The 13,799-nt window shown below is 43.3% G+C and overlaps 1 long non-coding RNA gene across 3 annotated transcripts; it reads right to left on the bottom strand.

Annotated features, from left to right (window-relative positions):
- Window positions 1–2,387: 2,387 nt before the first annotated feature.
- LOC123054174 (uncharacterized) lies at window positions 2,388–8,061 on the bottom strand. Of its 3 annotated transcripts, XR_006426066.1 has the most exons (5): window positions 7,701–8,061; window positions 6,084–7,618; window positions 4,923–4,972; window positions 4,786–4,842; window positions 2,388–4,164 (listed from the first exon to the last, which is right to left on the bottom strand). It is a non-coding gene; the product is annotated as an uncharacterized lncRNA (long non-coding RNA). The 3 variants fall into 3 exon arrangements; XR_006426064.1 differs by having other exon boundaries at window positions 4,923–7,618; XR_006426065.1 differs by having other exon boundaries at window positions 4,923–7,615.
- Window positions 8,062–13,799: the final 5,738 nt, after the last annotated feature.

Genomic DNA, 13,799 nt, shown 5'->3' with positions numbered 1-13,799 from the left:
TTGGGAAACTTCTAGAAGCTTTCGGCTGGTTTTCCATTTTTTGGTTTTCTAGACCGGTTTTTATTCAGGGTTTTCATTTTCCTTTTTTCCTTTTATTAAATACGCAGACATATTTAGAATTAACGAGCTCTTTCCCTAATTCATGAACTTCTAAAAAATTGTGAACTTTTTTCAAAATTCATGAACTCTTTTCCCTCGAATACATGAACTTATTTTCTAATTTGTGGAACATGAGAACTTTTTTCAAATTCATGATTTCTTTCAAACTCATGAACTTTTCTTTTAGATTCATATTTTTTTCACCGTCAACTGGTCAACTGGTTAACCGGTTTCTCTCCCAAGCGAGCCTACCATTGTCGGGCTAGCCAATAGCGACGGGGGCATGAGCGCCGACTAGGAGCTCTCTTCACATCCAGCCTCGTCTCGCTCAGTTTCGTTGTCGCGTAGAAGGGCATTTGGCGGGCTAATACATTAATGCTGGGCCTACCTAGGGCCGGGTTTCGAGCCAGGTTTGACAAAGCCCGAAGTGAAAATCCCAAGCTCAGGCCCAAAACAGACAAGCAATGTGTTTTTTATTGATATAATAATTACTTTTAGGGTATAAAAAATTGTAGTACTCCTACTTTATAGTCAATAATGTTTTTTGCTATGGGCTTTGCTCGGGCTTTCAGCAGGGCCGGTCCTAAGATTTTAGGGGCCCGGGGCGAAAACAAAATCAGGGGCCCTTTATGCATCATGCATGTTTTGATATTTTTAAACACGGGTTACTTTTAAAATTTTATCAATGGAGTGCAAAACCAGCATGTCGACTTAGTTTTGTGATTTACTGAATATGATTATATTAATTCTATCTTACTTTAAATTTTGCCAAGGAAGTTCCACACACTGTATATTTCATATACAGTTTGCCACACACAAAAATAATATTTGAACGGCTCCTTCACGCAGCTATAGAATTACTTTATAATTTACAATGCTAAAATTAATTTAGCCACCTAAATAAATTAAGTCGACCATGCATTCTCTAGTTAATTCATCTCAGCTATTAGTATCACTAGATGACCCGGTGCGCCAAATGGCGCAGAGACCCATTTAAAACCATGTTCGTGTTGAGAAATATTTGCCTTTTTTAGTAACTTTATGTTTGATCAAGGATAGAGACCATGTCAAACCCGAAGTGTTTTGAACGTGTATTTGGACAATGTGCCATTTGGCTCTATGTTACCCAAGTAAGGTGCAAGGTCCAAATTCAAGCATGAAGGATAATGATTCTAAACCTTTTGTAATAGAAACCTTTGCATTTGTTAGTAACTTCGAGTTTTAGCAAGCACTGAGGGTAATAATTCTAAACCTTCTATATGAAAAATTAAGGAATACCTATGTTCAAACTATATACTTTAGCATGTGAAACTAATTCAAACTGTGCAAGTTGAAATATTTAGAGACCAATCATAAAATTGCCGGTTCCACTCTACTGCAACGCGAGGGCCAGCTTGCTGCACCTTCCCCACATAACTGGCCAGAAGGTATTTTAAAATTTTCAATTGTCTACATTAGTATTTCTTAGACACCATATAGGAGATGAGAGAACAATAAAAAAATTGTTAAATGAAAACTATGTACCTTAGCTATCTAAGGCTTATGAAAACTGCAATCTTGAAAGAGGAAAACAACATTAGAAATCTTAATGTTCCTGGTCCTGAATAGTGTATTCGTCTAAATATGTAGTTGATCACCCGGTGCAAAGTAAAAAACTTCTCATGATATACCGCTGGGAACCTAAAAGCAAGTGATCACACATACAAACATTCCAAGGGAAAATGCGTAAACTCACAACTCAAACAAACTACTAACAGGACCATGTATGATTTTGCAGCTTAGAATCTACATAAAACAGAACAGTGCAAGTAACCTCTACCTAAATCTCACTACTAACTTCATTCAAACATTTATTCTTAGATCATCCGTACTCCTTTTATGTACAAATCATGCAATATCTCTGTCTAAATCAATGCCAATGCATGCACATGCACAAGCCTGAACTAAACAACATATATGATATAGCATAATTGTATGATCTAAAATAGATGCATGATCAGGGGAGGAAGATGGTGAAGCCAAAGATGACCAACTGAGATGGGGAACGACGACCGGCGAGTAGCAGCCCATAATGATGGCCGGCTCCATTCGACCATGACGCGAGCAACGCCGGAGCTCCAGCCTGGCTGCTGCTTCCCCATGCCCATCCTACTCATCCTCCCTGATTCTCCACACCAAGCATGAGGACCACACCAGCCAGACTCTCTTATGGCGACGACCTGCGCCCGATCCAGAATCCTTGATGCACAAGGAAATAGATGACTCGAAGCAGTCCAATAATTAGTAGCATCAGAGATCTCATACACAGCGCATTCAGAAATATAACGTTTTACATTCCGGTCAATGGCAGCATGAAGTCCAAAAGCATCAAGTGAAGCAAGAAGAAAGGATTAAAGATAGTTCAAGGTAAAGAAAATCCTTAGGGTTATTTACAACAATTTATTTAGGTTGCTTTCATAAAGCATACTGCGACACCATCCAGTTAACAATATGAAGTGGATGGCCGCCTCAATTCCTTGCTTCATGCGATGAACAAATCTGTGTAAAAATACACAATGTTAGTTACTGCATGGACATAATGTGTTGGAAAGTTGACCGAAAATGGTAATTATATTACTTTATCATAGGTTATGGGAGTAATCACTGCATATTCCATCGGTACCAAAGATTAGCTAAAATAACTCTTTTCTAAGAAACAAATGAACAATCTATCTGGTGTAGATATATACTATAGATGCAGTGTTTTCAGAAAACCAATTAGCTTTACACTTAGAACCCAGCTCAGAATAAAAAGGTAACTTATAATGAGAAAGGAGGGAATTTTATAAGCATATTAATCTCTACATCATAGACTCTTTTTGAATCTGGACCATTATTAATAATTTAACATGTCATGACCTATTTTGTTCTAATGTCAATGGAAAGAAACACCTACTCACACATGTAAAAAGGCTAAAGCTACCACTGAACCAAAGCTATGGAGAAACTAAAATTCTAATGTTGTGTGAAACAACCTTTTGTCAGAACAAACCAAGCCTATGCAAAACTGTCATGCAAATTACAGAATAAACTTAGTAACACAACTATTTGTTTGTTTGATGGCAAATTTTAATTCTACGAACGAAAGCAAAATGCTGAGAGACTTATCAAGGGATACATGAATTTCATTGGCGTGTGCAATTTCTAGGAGTAAAGAACTCTGTTGCTCACATTCATATACATCTTCTAATCAAGAATAGTCTACAAAAGTGCATGCTAAGATGTAGTCTGAAGAAAACAATTATAAGTATGCCCAAACCAGAAAATCGATGTAATATCTTGTAAAACAAATATCAAAATCATGCCCAATTTCACCTTTTAGGTATTAGAGCAAGATTCAGAAATAGAACCATCCTTATTAAATGCTCTCTGCTCTGAACCACAGTTTCAGAATGATTCTGAAAGTACAAATGCCTAGAGGCTTCTTGATGTAAATTTGGAACAAATATGAATCCAATGTATGGAGAAATAAGATAGAGGGCAAATTTTTTTGCTACTAAGCTGTATCTTGTATGAAACTGCGCCCAGATACAATTGGTATCAAACAATTTGGTTCCAGGTATTAAAAGGAAAAGGTAACCTCCTTATTTTTCAGGTAATATCAAATATGTGGGTCTACAGAAGATTTAATAGACCTACAGAGTTAGTTTCTGAGCTACCAATTTAAATAATTTAATGAGAAAGCTAATCCCACGACCAAAGTGTGTCTGTATGTTGTGCTAACTACACTTTAAGGCTTAAGAAAATGTACATATATGTTAGGAGACGTAACAATGTGATGATTGTATGCATCGATTGATGCAGAGGCCGGGGGTTTTAACCTCCTTTTCCAAAAAAAAGTGAGCCATTCATTCAGTAAAAAATTGCAACCAAGTATAGAACCGGCAAATTAAACAATATTTGGATCCATCCTCTAAGAATAGCTATTAATCAAACATCATACCTTGCGTCGTTGGCATAAGTTGATGGCAAGCTAGGACAGCAAATAAAAGTAGATCCGCTACTTCTAGTAATTCTACCAGAAACCTGCATGGAGAAAACATGGCATCAGAGGTTAACGATCAAACACGTGGCAAGCATCAAGCAAGGCCATCAACCATTTAAGTAATAATACAGGAAAAGAACCACCATATATGTGAAGGAGCGAGCTTTTGTGAAATAGAACATCGCTGAGGCAAGTTGGCTAATGCGTTTCAATTAGGATAGGATAGGAGTGACAGTTAGTACTTAGAAGCTCTCTTGCTCCTCTTAAGAACTTAAAAGGTCCTTTCTTTTCTTTTCTTGACAATACGTGTTGGGAGACCAGCTCATGAACAGAAAGCATTCCAGCGAGGATGCACATACTTAATATGGTTTGGCTCATAACATAGTTGAAATTCGTTGTCTCAATAGTGCTTCACATTAATTTTGGTAGAAACATATTTCACATTAATTTGTAGAAACATATTCACATTAATTTAATTAAGAGGAGCAGGGGCATTTCCTCAATGAGATGGCAGATGCAAGCAATTGTGATCAGCAGAAAAGGCTAAATCGTGAGGGTGCCGACGACATAGATCAATGGAATAAATGCTCACAAATGAAATGACAGTGAAGGGGATATGAATCTTGACTCTGGGTTGAACAAAGTAAATGGGATAAGCTTACCTTGCCGCAGAGACGACGCCCAACTTCAAGAAAAAAGGCGAGTACGCCAAGCAAAATCTGCAAGGGAAATCTTAATTCAGACATGGTACCACCTGGACATAGCAAGACATCATCCGGATGTCTAAAATGCACCTCACCTGCTGGAATCACCCTCGCCTCAATGAAATAAATATAGCCCAGTTTGACCCTGAATATGAAGCAAAAAGACATAATGAGACATGCCGAACCTGCAATGAATGAATGAATTGTTTGAACCTACACTGGATAGCTCATGTCTTGACTGTCGCCTTTCTACATAATTACTGGAAGGATTTTAAGGGAAGCCATTGGGAGAAAAATGATGAAAGAGGGAAGAATATCTGGTCGGCTATAGCTGATCCTTTGCATGAGGTGCAACACGTTAAAACCAACCAGTGGAAGCCACCCGGGGCTGGCGTATGGAAAGTGAATGCAGATGCTTCTTTTAGTGCTGAAACGGGGCATAACAGCGTGGGTGTTGTGGTCAGAGGTCAGACCGGGGCTGTGGCACTGTCAATTTGTAGGCGAGTACTCCCATTCAAGAATGTTGATGAGGCAGAGTTAACGACCATACAGGTGGGGTTGTTGGAACTGCAGAAAGTATAGAGAGGCGCCATCTGCATGACAGACTGCGTTGCGGTCTCAAACCTGCTCCAACCTAAATCACAGGACAAGTCGGCCTTGTTCCCACTCATTTCGGATGTGAAAGATATGATGGATTCCTTTGCATCGGCGTCAGCCTCGGCAATGAATCGAGAACGCAATGTTTTGGCTCACAAACTGGCTGACTATGCAAGAGCTCATGGAGACAGTCTACTGATCGCTAATGTTCCTTACGTGCTGAGACAGTTCGTTTCAAATGACTGTAACCTGAACCCTGATAATCTATAAGCGCAGGGCTTTTTCTCAAAAAAAGAAATCAATTACTGATCCTTTGTCAATATTGTGATGATGGTCATCAGATACTATACAATATCTTGGGGTTTTAACATGAGAAACCATGCTTTCACTTTGGGACAGGAAGAATAATATCTGGCAGCTACAAAAATGGATCTATTGTTGTATAAGTAGCAAACTAAACTCCTATTCACATTATATTAGCTACGGGGTGCTCAAGGACAATAGAAAAAATTAGGCCATAGCATCAGGACACAAAATTAAAGTTAGCGAAGGCATCAACCTAAGTTTAGAGTTACCTTAAGAAAAAAATCGACAGAAGGCAAAATTAGGCATCGTACTACTTTCATTAACAGTTGACGGCAGAAAACGGAGGTAAATACCAGATTTTAGTGCCACGAAGACCTCGCCATTTTGCAGAGGCGTAAGGCTTTGATCAGATTGTAGTATTTAGAAGCACAAGATAAAAGTATTAGTAAAGGAATGCAAGAGAGATTAATACCAGAGGTAGTGAGCATTGAGCAACACAACATACATTGTATAAATATAGAAAGACATGAACATACTTGTGAAATTTAGTATAAGCATTTCATACCATCCAAAAAGCAGTAAAATAGCTATAGTTTTTTAAACACCTCTGCTTTGCAAGAACATGAAAAAAAAACTCTAAATCTATGACTGAAAACAATATGTAGAATCAGGAAGAGTAACAGACGTATGATATTGATGATTTATCATAATAAGAGATAAGGTGTAGAACTTAAAATGACGCAGAGGAAATAAATGATCATACGACATTCCTATTCCGCAACATAGAAAAACAGAACGACTGGCCAGAGTGATTAATCAACCTCTATGTGTAGGCTGGTGGCTTTATTTTGATGAGTGAGAAATCCATCAAAAGCAATTCAAGATTTTCATTCCTACAAATTAGAGAAACCGGGGCGTTTTGGTCACCATTATCCCAAAAAAGTATGCTATGAAGATATTATTAGGAAACTGATATAAGCTAATTGGCAACCATCTGTATGCTATGAAGATATCATTAGGAAACTGAGGTCACCCAAGAAAATAGGAACTTCATGCATCTTCCTTCCTACTGGACATAAATGAATTTATGAATACCAAATGAACCAAATATTGCATAGAAATATCAAAGGATGTAATTACAACATGCCCACACCACGCCGGATAGTTCAGCAATTATAAGCTGCAACCATCATTATTAGCTACGAAAAACAGAGTACTTGTGAAAAAAGATAGAAGGCCAGCTCTCGCAATTTCAGGTACTATCATTCTCATGCTTCATGACAGAAACCGTTCCATGATTTTTCCCGACTATGTTTTCATTTGTAACAAAATGACAAGATAAACGGGGACAAACAATTCGTTTTGTACAACAACCTTTTTATCTTGAACTATTTTAGTTTCTCTACACTAAATTTCTAGACTATGCTGCAAACACAAAAAAGTTATGTAACGTATATATTAGTTTACACATTTGAAGCTTTTTGTTGCTCCCCCAATCTAGATTTCCTGAATCTTTTTTGTGTAAACCTGATAAAAGCACATATCTTGTTATAAAATTGAAAAGGAAAAATAGTGGCAATTAAAAAATCATAGTAACTGTAAATTGAGTTCTACATGAGAAGCCAACCATCTTACTTCTCACAATTTTTTCAGAGAATCAAAGTAGTCCAAAGAAATACTTTAACTATTCAGACAAAAATCATATAGATCTTAAGAAAAATTTTCCCAAACATCCATGTTTTGAGCAGTATGACTGTGAGTTGCTTATTTACCTTGGCTGACATGGTTTGCTGCTCTAAGGTCATGCATCCCCCATATCCTCCATGGTTTACTGTTACAAACATGAGCAGCCTCCAAATCCTCCATGGTTTACTGCTCCTACGGGCTTCTTCAGGGTAGAAAGTGAGGAAGAGAGAGAGAGAGAGAGAGAGAGAGAGACGGGAAAAGAGAAAGGAAAGAGACCCGCTCACCTATGGTCGAGCTGCCCTGGCTTGCGGCGTCGGAAGTGTCTCTAGCGCGAACAAGGGCCGGACTCACCTGCTCCTCCCGCAAGTCGACAGTCCCCTTCCATCTTCCGAGCAGCTCCACCCCACCGAGACAAGCGCTGTCACTGCTGCTTCTTTTCCCTGTCGCCGAGTTCTCCTCGGTTCGGGTCGCCCCACCGCAGGCCTCTCCTGCTTCTTCATCCCTGCTCTCCATGGAGACGTCCGATCTAGAACCACACATCGTCGATGGTCGCGTGGAGGATGAATAAAAGGAAGGGGAGGTGGATCTGCTACGGGAGAGAGGAGGAAGAGGAGGAGACGGCGGCGGCGGCCAGGAGGGAGTAAAAGTGAGGGAGGGGGAAGGCCATATGCGTGCGTGCGTTAGGTTTTCATCTGCCCAACCCCAGGCCCAGCCACTCGCCGACGCCGTGGGCGCGCAACCCGCCCACTGCTTCTTGGCCCCACAAATGAGCGAGCCCACCATTCATGCAATCTCAGCCAAAGCCTGCGGGTGTAAAAGAGACGGACGGTTGACCAGCCGACAACACAGTAAAACGAGCAACAGTAAATCGATCGTGGGGTGGAAAAGGCCTTGCGAGCGCAAGTGCGCTAGAATGGCGGGTAACACAACAGCGTTTATATGTTCAATTGATCCATGGATCCTAGTAGTCATTTTCTTCCATTGTCTTTCATCGACCACCAGAAGGCCGGACGACTACAATCTACTCTTCTCCGCTAATTCACCAGCTACTCCTATCTAACAAAACCTAGATAGCTCTAGGATGATGAATCAAGAAGATGCTTACCTATTCTGTTGTTCAAAGGTGGGCTATTGTTACTCCTGCCGTCGAACATCAAATCACCCGAGCAGCCTAAGAGCATCTCCAGCCGCGCCCCCAACAGGCCCCCCAGGCGACTTTTTCGGCGCCGGCGCCAAAAAAACGGCACAGTCGCGCCCCCAGGACGACGAAAAGCGCCGGTTCGGCCCTTTTTTCCGCCCGGCGGCCGCAGGGCGAACCCGGCGCGCTGGGGGCGCTTGGGGGCTCCGGCGCAAGGGAAAAGCGTGGCTGGCCCACGCCGTCAGGTGAAAAGTCAAGATTTTCTTCCCCGACTCGCCTCCCACCCCCCGCGCTCTCGGCCGCCACTAGGTATATCCCGGCGCCGCCCCGCCGCCCTTCACCGGTAGATAGCCATTCCCCGCCGGAAAAATAGCAGAGGTTCGCCGCGACAGCCCCTCCGACACCAGCTGGGCGTTTCCGGCCGCCGTTTCCGGCCGCGGAGGGGCAGTTTAGCGGCGGGTGCACGCCCACCGCGCGCAAGGTGTTCGGCGATTTGCCTGCCTTGGCGATGGACTCGGATGACGAGGAAGTGCTCGCCGCGCTGCTGGAGGAGGAAGCCGAGGCCGACGTCCAGGAAGAAGAGCATCTCATGGTGCTCGCCGCCCTCGCCCAGCTGCTGGCGAGCAATGAAAAGCCGCGGTGAGGTGGCTCGGCGCCGGGGCGGGTGAAAGCAAAGAACCGGCATCGTCTCGAAGGCTACTGCATGCTCTACTCCGACTACTTCGCCGATGCTCCACTTCACGGCGACAAAACATTTCGGCGCCGTTATCGGATGAGCAGAAAGCTTTTCCTCAGGATTGTGAATTCCATCTGGGAGTTCGACAACTACTTCAAATGCAAGATGGATTGCACCGGCAAACTTGGATTCACCTCCATCCAGAAATGCATGACAGCGATGAGGATGCTTGCATACGGAGCTCCCGGTGACTCACAGGACGACTATGGGCGCATGGCCGAGTCCACCAGCATAGAGTGTTTCTACAAGTTCTGTCGGGCAGTGGTGGCAGTGTTTGGACCGCAATACTTGAGAACACCCAATGCGGAAGACACTGCTCGGATCCTAGCACAGAATGCAGCAAGAGGATTTCCTGGGATGCTTGGAAGCATCGACTGCATGCATTGGAAATGGAAGAATTGCCCATTTGCTTGGCAGGGGATGTACAAAGGCGCCAAAGGCGGTTGCAGTGTGGTACTTGAGGCGGTGGCCACACATGACCTCTGGATTTGGCACTCCTTCTTTGGTATGCCAGGAACTCATAATGACATCAATGTGCTGCAGTGCTCTCCTGTCTTTGCCAAGCTTGTTGAAGGTCATTCTCCTCTGGTGAACTTCGAGATCAATGGGCGGCACTACAACAAGGGGTACTATCTAGCTGATGGCATCTATCCGAGATGGTCGACATTTGTGAAGACCATCAAAAACCCTGTGCCTGGAGGCAAGAACGCCTGGTTTGCAAAGATTCAGGAGGCTTGCAAGAAGGATGTCGAGCGGGCATTTGGTGTGCTCCAATCTCGATTTGCTGTTGTCTGGTACCCCGCTCAGACCTGGTCGAAAGATCAAATGTGGGAGATCATGACCTGCTGTGTCATCTTGCACAACATGATCATTGAGAGCGAGCAGGAAGAGCCAGTGTTTGACACTGAACCATACCACAGGCAGGGTCCTCTTGCCCAAGTTGATCACCAGCTACCGGCAACCTAGACTGCCTACCTCAGTATGCGTCAGGAGATCCGAAACCCACAGGTGCATCATCAACTTCAGCAAGATCGGATAGAGCACCTATGTGTTGGGGAACGTAGTAATTTCAAAAAAAATCCGACACACACGCAAGATCTTGGTCATGCATAGCAACGAGAGGGGAGAGTGTTGTCCACGTACCCTTGTAGACCGAAAGCGGAAGCGTTAACACAACGCAGTTGATGTAGTCGTACGTCTTCACGATCTGACCGATCAAGTACCGAACGCACGGCACCTCCGAGTTCAGCACACGTTCAGCTCGATGACGTCCCTCGAACTCCGATCCAGCCGAGTGTTGAGGGAGAGTTTCGTCAGCACGACAGCATGGTGACGATGATGATGTTCTACCGACGCAGGGCTTTGCCTAAGCACCGCTACGATACTATCGAGGTGTAATATGGTGGAGGGGGGCACCGCACACGGCTAAGAGATCAATAGATCAATTGTTGTTTCTATGGGGTGTCCCCCTGCCCCCGTATATAAAGGAGCAAAGGGGGAGAGGTGCGGCCAGCCTTGGGGCGCGCCAGGAGGAGTCCTACTCCCACCGGGAGTAGGACTCCCCCCCCTTTTCCTAGTTGGATTAGGACTTGGGAGGGGGGAAAGAGGAGAGGAAGAAGAAGGAAGGGGGGCGCCGCCCCCTTCTCCTTGTCCTATTCGGACTAGGGGGGAGGGGCGCGCGGCCCAGCCCTAGCCGCCTCTCCTCTCTTCCACCTAGGCCCACTAAGGCCCATTATGTTGCCGGGGGGTTCCGGTAACCTCCCGGTACTCCGGTAAAATCCCGATTTCACCCGGAACACTTCCGATATCCAAACATAGGCTTCCAATATATCAATCTTTATGTCTCGACCATTTCGAGACTCCTCGTCATGTCCGTGATCACATCCGGGACTCCGAACAATCTTCGGTACATCAAAACATATAAACTCATAATATAACTGTCATCGAAACGTTAAACGTGCGGACCCTACGGGTTCGAGAACTATGTAGACATGACCGAGACATGTCTCCGGTCAATAATCAATAGCGGAACCTGGATGCTCATATTGGCTCCCACATATTCTACGAAGATCTTTATCGGTCAGACCGCATAACAACATACGTTGTTCCCTTTGTCATCGGTATGTTACTTGCCCGAGATTCGACCGTCGGTATCTTAATACCTAGTTCAATCTCGTTACCGGCAAGTCTCTTTACTCGTTCCGTAATACATCATCTCGCAACAAACTCATTAGTTGCAATGCTTGCAAGGCTTAAGTGATGTGCATTACCGAGAGGGCCCAGAGATACCTCTCCGACAATCGGAGTGACAAATCCTAATCTCGAAATATGCCAACCCAACAAGTACCTTCGGAGACACCTGTAGAGCACCTTTATAATCACCCAGTTATGTTGCGACGTTTGGTAGCACACAAGGTGTTCCTCCGGTAAACGGGAGTTGCATAATCTCATAGTTATAGGAACATGTATAAGTCATGAAGAAAGCAATAGCAACATACTAAACGATCGAGTGCTAAGCTAACGGAATGGGTCAAGTCAATCACATCATTCTCCTAATGATGTGATCCCGTTAATCAAATGACAACTCATGTCAATGGCTAGGAAACATAACCATCTTTGATCAACGAGCTAGTCAAGTAGAGGGATACTAGTGACACTTTGTTTGTCTATGTATTCACACTATGTTTCCTGTTAATACAATTCTAGCATGAATAATAAACATTTATCATGATATAAGGAAATAAATAATAACTTTATTATTGCCTCTAGGGCATATTTCCTTCAGTCTCCCACTTGCACTAGAGTCAATAATCTAGATTACACAGTAATGATTCTTACACCCATGGAGCCTTGGTGCTGATCATGCTTTGCTCGTGGAAGAGGCTTAGTCAACGGGTCTGCAACATTCAGATCCGTATGTATCTTGCAAATTTCTATGTCTGCCACCTGGACTAAATCTCGGATGGAATTGAAGCGTCTTTTGATGTGCTTGGTTCTCTTGTGAAATCTGGATTCCTTTGCTAAGGCAATTGCACCAGTATTGTCACAAAAGATTTTCATTGGACCCGATGCACTAGGTATGACACCTAGATCGGATATGAACTCCTTCATCCAGACTCCTTCATTTGCTGCTTCCGAAGCAGCTATGTACTCCGCTTCGCACGTAGATCCCGCCACGACGCTTTGTTTAGAACTGCACCAACTGACAGCTCCACCGTTCAATGTAAACACGTATCTGGTTTGCGATTTAGAATCGTCCGGATCAGTGTCAAAGCTTGCATCGACGTAACCATTTACGATGAGCTCTTTGTCACCTCCATAAACGAGAAACATATCCTTAGTTCTTTTCAGGTATTTCAGGATGTTCTTGACCGCTGTCTAGTGATCCACTCCTGGATTACTTTGGTACCTTCCTGCTAGACTTATAGCAAGGCATACATCAGGTCTGGTACACAACACTGCATACATGATAGAGCCTATGGCTGAAGCATAGGGAACATCTTTCATCTTCTCTCTATCTTCTGCAGTGGTCGGGCATTGAGTCTTACTCAACTTCACACCTTGTAACACAGGCAAGAACCCTTTCTTTCCTTGATCCATTTTGAACTTCTTCAAAACTTTGTCAAGGTATGTGCTTTGTGAAAGTCCAATTAAGCGTCTTGATCTATCTCTATAGATCTTGATGCCCAATATATACACAGCTTCACCGAGGTCTTTCATTCAAAAAGTCTTATTCAAGTATCCCTTTATGCTATCTAGAAATTCTATATCATTTCCAATCAGCAATATGTCATCTACATATAATATCAGAAATGCTACAGAGCTCCCACTCACTTTCTTGTAAATACAGGCTTCTCCAAAAGTCTGTACAAAACCAAATGCTTTGATCACACTATCAAAACGTTTATTCCAACTCCGAGAAGCTTGCACCAGTCCATAAATGGATCGCCGGAGCTTGCACACTTTGTTAGCTCCCTTTGGATCGACAAAACCTTCCGGTTGTATCATATACAATTCTTCTTCCAGAAATCCATTCAGGAATGCAGTTTTGACATCCATTTGCCAAATTTCATAATCATAAAATGCGGCATTTGCTAACATGATTCGGACAGACTTAAGCATCGCTACGGGTGAGAAGGTCTCATCGTAGTCAATCCCTTGAACTTGTCGAAAACCTTTCGCAACAAGTCGAGCTTTATAGACAGTAACATTACCATCTGCGTCAGTCTTCTTGAAGATCCATTTATTTTCAGTGGCTTGCCGATCATCGGGCAAGTCAACCAAAGTCCATACTTTGTTCTCATACATGGATCCCATCTCGGATTTCATGGCCTCAAGCCATTTTGCGAAATCTGGGCTCACCATCGCTTCTTCATAGTTCGTAGGTTCGTCATGATCTAGTAACATAACCTCCAGAACAGGATTACCGTACCACTCTGGTGCGGATCTTACTCTGGTTGACCTACGAGGTTCAGTAATAACTTGATCTGAAGTTTCATGATCATCATC

The sequence above is a fragment of the Triticum aestivum genome, chromosome 2D, assembly GCF_018294505.1.
Source record: "Triticum aestivum cultivar Chinese Spring chromosome 2D, IWGSC CS RefSeq v2.1, whole genome shotgun sequence".
In the NCBI taxonomy this organism is placed as follows: domain Eukaryota; kingdom Viridiplantae; phylum Streptophyta; class Magnoliopsida; order Poales; family Poaceae; genus Triticum; species Triticum aestivum.
The sequence above is the reverse complement of the archived record's forward strand: the minus strand, read 5'-3'. Positions and strand labels throughout refer to the sequence as shown.